Below are 5083 nucleotides of genomic sequence, written 5' to 3' on the forward strand. Positions count from 1 at the left end.
ATTATGTTAATTATGTAAATAATGTATCATAAGATTCCTTTAACTATGTAAATACCGTACATATCCACACTCCTTTAATCTCTTTATTTATATTTCTACTCTGATATTTCTACTATTTGTGCAACTGCAACACATAAATAAAACAAATAAAGTATTTCTGATTTTGATCCCGATCCCTAATCGTGACACCAGTGACTCTTCAACCCCTAGTTATCATATCCTGACAATTAATTTGACAGTGCAAAGCAGTTTCTTGAACCTTAATTTTACATTTTTTTACATAGTTTTTGCTTAATTTCAACTGAATTCAGTAGAGACGCCACAGATCTGCACCAGCAACCCTTCCCCTTGTCTCGTCCCTGTGTTTTCACCCCCGTCCTCTGGTGACTGCATATCTGATTCCTTCTTATCTGGTCTGGTTTCGTAAACCCTGTCTCAAGCCTGCCACCTGTTAAAGTGAAAGTAACCATACTGCTGGTTGAAGCAGCCCAAACACAAAGGTCTGCTTCCTCTTTCTGCACAGGCTTCAGTTTCCTCTGTGGTGCCACTTGAGCAAGACTTTTTTTTGTTGTTTTTGTGTTCGGCGGCCTACATGCAGTCACGGTTCTCATGCACTCGGCTCGTCTGAATCAGTGATCTGCTTTGTTATGAAATGAGTCAAGTCAGGACAGATTCTCTCTGGTGTCTGTGAGTGTAGTGTGTGAGCTTTAGTTGATCAGCTCCTGGCGAAGCAGCTGAGAGTCCTGATAAAAATCTGTGGGTGTTACAGAAATTATAAAAGGGAAAGAGTGACAAGGAAAAATTAAAAACAGAAGTCACAACAACGCCTTGGACAGGAAGGAAGCCTCATGATTACAAAAGACAACAGTCGTCATCCGCATCGATCCGTCGATGATGAAAGAGGCACGATGTTAGAAATCCTGATTCTAAAATAACACCAACCGTCTTTAAAGGTCCCATGACATGGTGCTCTTTGGATGCTTTTATATAGACCTTAGTGGTCCCCTAATACTGGATCTGAAGTCTCTTTTATATGACCTTAGTGTCCCCATACTGTATCTGAAGTCTCTTTTATATAGACCTTAGTGGTCCCTAATACTGTATCTGAAGCTCTCTTATATAGACCTTAATGGTCCCTAATACTGAATCTGAAGTCTCTTTTATATAGACCTTTAGTGTCCCCCCCATACTGTACTGAAGACTCTTTTATATAGCACCTTAGTGGTCCCTAATACTGAATCTGAGTCTCTTTATATAGACCTTAGTGGTCCCCTAATACTGAATCTGAGTCTCTTTTAATAGACCTTAGTGGTCCCTAATACTGTACTGAAGTCTCTTTATATAGACCTTAGTGGTCCCAATACTGTATCTGAAGACTCTTTATATAGACCTTAGTGGTCCCTAATACTGAATCTGATGGTCTCTTTATATAACCTTAGTGGTCCCCTAATCTGCAATCTGAATCTCTTTTTAGACCTTAGTGGTCCCCTAATACTGAAGTCACCATTCACGCAGACCATAAGCTCTTTACAAGCACTAATAAGGATTTTTTTAGCCAGTCCTGTGCCGAGCTTGATCAGTCCTGATGGCGGTCTACGGCAGCCATCTGAAATTCCAAAACTCTAAAAATTCATAATGAATTTACCGTACATGCAACAACGTTACGCCAAACTGTTGCCCCAAGAGAGAGGAGACATTTCGCCCTCCTTTTACCTAGTAGCAATTTAGAAGTGCATCACTGTACTTTGTTCAACTGCCAAACTTCCTAAACCTGTTGAATGTCAGTTGTCGTCTGTATTTATAAAGTGCTTTTCTGGTCTTAACGACTACTCCAAGCGCTTTTACAGAGTCCAGGAACCATTCACACATTCATACACTGAGGCCGAGGCCAAGGTACAAGGAGATACATATATAGTGTGTGTGTGTGTGTGTATATGTATACTGTATATATGTATAAATGTATAAATGTATATGTATATTTGTATGTATGTGTACATATATGTACGTGTATTCATGTATTTTTTTATATGTGTATATACCGTGCATATATGTGTGTGTGTGTGTGTATATATGCATATATGTATGTATATATATATATGTATATAATATACATACTGTATATATATTTTTATGCTGTTTATGTAGACACTGTACTGTATTTATTTATGAAAACACTGTTTAAATAATGAACATTGCTATAACACAGAGCTAAACATCGAGGCGTCCTCTGTATTAAATTATATAATAATATCGCAGTCAGGAGGCCTTGATGGGATTTTCCCCAATTTAAAGAAGAAGAAGACGAAGACGAAGACAAAGACGAAGGAGAAGAAGAAGACGAAGAAGAAGAAGAGTCTGGGAAAAACCACCTTAAAAGACAATTCACATGTCATTCCTAGAAAAGTGTCCAGCTCAGTCTCTATAAGGAGGCACAACAGAGTGATGTATTGTAGAAGTTGGTAATCCATGATAGGTAACAGTGACGTAAATGGCACCATTGTGATGTCACAGGCTAAAATATCAACAACTAGAACATCTGATGCCATCCTCAGTTTAAAATTAATCTTGTTGTGTTTGGTTTAAGATTGGGGGAAGGGCAGGAACTTTAAAAAAAAAAAAAAAAGGCCTGGTAGGTCTGTGATTGGATGAACCACTGTCATCACGTCTGCCACTGTAGTTTTGAATGAGAAGGTCGGGCCATCGACCACACCTAAGCCCCTGCCCACATCTGCCAGTAGCCCCCCCCCCCCCCCCCCTCGACGCTGATTGGTTCGTCAGCTGGGATTTTTAGACACAGACCTTTTACACTGGAGCTTGACAGATGGATTTTCCGTGCGATGTCGCATGCGATCTCATCTAAGGTGATGTCCAAGGTGAGTTAATGACCACAACCTTGTGCACGAGCACATGGCTTCTCATCCGCCTCACGCTGGACTTCCGTTTGCTACTAGCAGGGGTTAGCGTGCTAACTGCTACAACTAAGATGTTGAACATTATCCATTAGAAGTGCTCACCAGCCGCCTGTTAGCTTGTCGTTAGCATGATTACATTAGCTCAACGCAACTTCTGGCCTCCAGGCGCTCGTGTGGCCTATAAACTCTTAGTCTATTACTTTAATCAAATGAGCCTCGATTTTTTCCCAATTATTTATTCCAGCCCCAGAAATAGCGTTCTGTCACAGATGTCAACCTTCACAGCCAGCCAGCGTGCCATTTTCTAAATTCCCCATGGACAAAAAATAGGACTGTCCAAAGGATTTCAGGGTTTCCTACGTTTTTATAAGTCTGTGAATGGCTGCACGAGATTTCTTTTAGCTGAAGGGATGTTTAAGACAGGAGCCAACAGTCGCTATGGTCAACAGATTGACTCGGTTTTTAAAGGACTCTGAGCACACTAACTCATGAAACCACAAAGACTTTCATGTCAAAAAAAAAAACCCATGCTAGACAACAGTGCTGCTCAATTGGTACAGGAACCCAGCTGAAGTTTAGCTAAAAGAGAATTAAAAATCATCTTTGGAAATTTATCTTAATGCTTAATAAAACAATGAGGACAAAATCCACAACCTTAAGGACCCATTTTCTTTGGTGAATAATATTTTTCATAATATAAATGTTCTTCCTTAAAATACAGGTGCATCAAGTATAACCCACACCCCTATGTTAAAATACAGGGGCATAGTTATACACCCCCCTATAGGCTATTATACCCCCCGTAATACAGGTGCATAATGTATACACCCCCCTATGTGTAATAAGGGGCAATAAACCCCTATGTAATACGGGGCACTAAGTATACACCCCCTATGTTAAAATACAGTGGTGCATAAGTATACACCGCCCTATGTTAAAAACGGCATAGTAACATGTTAAATAGGGGGCCTAATAAACCCCCCCTTGTTAAAATCAGGGGGGCAAATATGACACCCCCCTAGGTTAAATACCAGGGGCCTAATATACACCCCCTATGTTAAAAAAACAGGGGGCAGAAGTATCACCCACCTTGTTAAAATACAGGGCATAATTATCCACCCCCTATGTTAAATACAGGGGGCATAAGTAGACACCCCCTATGTTAACATATCAGGGGTCATAGTTTACACCCCCTATGTAAATACAGGGACCTAATTTACACCCCCCGTATGTTAAAATACAGGGACATAAGTTATACAACCCCCTATGTTACAATACATGTGATTTTAAACATAGGGGGTTATAGCTTATGCTACCTAACTTATGGAAGAAACATTTATTTATTTTTAAACTTATTCATTCACAAAGAAATTGGTGTCCTTAAAGGTTTTGATTTTTCCTAAGTTTGTAATTAAGCAATAAAATAAATTTCCAAAGATGTTTTTTATTCCTCTTTTTAGTCACTTCAGCATGGGTTACTCTCGTGCGTGAGCCTCCCGTGCCACTGGTAGAGACGTCATTACTTACTATGCTTTGTCGGGCAGCTCTTCACACAAACGACGTGGGGGACTGCAGCAGCTGCTTCCATTTCTTGCTTTTCCTTTTCTTTCCCGCCGCCTCCTGCAACACAAAACAACACGGTGTTAAACGCAGTTCGGAGAATGGTGTTTTGCTTTTGGGACAAAGATGCTCTCTGAAATAGGTGGCACGTATAACACACTTCTGGTAACTTTACTAAGCCTCAGGTTTCAGGTTTTCATTTTTGGCTTGGCGTTGAAACGTCGCACATATGAAGAAAAAACAATATAATATCTATATATATATATATATATATTAAATATATATATCTATATAACAGAACATACAGACTCTTGAGCATAATCTTCCAAAATTATTGCTTGGCGTTGAAAATGCTGCACACATGAAGAAAAAAAAAATCGTTTTAACAGATACATAAGAAATTTTAAAACTATACATTACATCTCGCATAATCTCCATAGGCCACAAGACATTCCCATATTCAAAAAGGAGTAGTAAAAATTGAAAAGAGAACTTTTTCTGTTCTCGCCCCTTTTTCTAGTTTTAATCCTCCAATACAAAAACATTTGATACGTCACTTATTGTACATTTTACACACAGTACATGGACCATATATCTACTGCCTTCGCTCC

At 39.4% G+C, this 5083-nt stretch overlaps 1 protein-coding gene and 1 long non-coding RNA gene across 2 annotated transcripts in view; one reads left to right on the forward strand and one right to left on the reverse strand.

Moving 5' to 3' along the window:
- The window catches only part of LOC116701084 (uncharacterized), a 24199-nt gene extending 21084 nt beyond the window's left edge, over positions 1-3115 (forward strand). Inside the window, exon 3 of the long non-coding RNA XR_004334810.1 lies at positions 3105-3115. This is a non-coding gene — a long non-coding RNA (uncharacterized LOC116701084). The remainder of the gene's footprint in view (positions 1-3104) is intronic.
- grk6 (G protein-coupled receptor kinase 6) overlaps positions 1-5083 on the reverse strand; it is a gene marked incomplete at its 3' end in the record, with an annotated part of 106977 nt that overhangs the window by 67740 nt on the left and 34154 nt on the right.

The sequence above is a fragment of the Etheostoma spectabile genome, chromosome 13, assembly GCF_008692095.1.
Source record: "Etheostoma spectabile isolate EspeVRDwgs_2016 chromosome 13, UIUC_Espe_1.0, whole genome shotgun sequence".
NCBI lineage: Eukaryota > Metazoa > Chordata > Actinopteri > Perciformes > Percidae > Etheostoma > Etheostoma spectabile.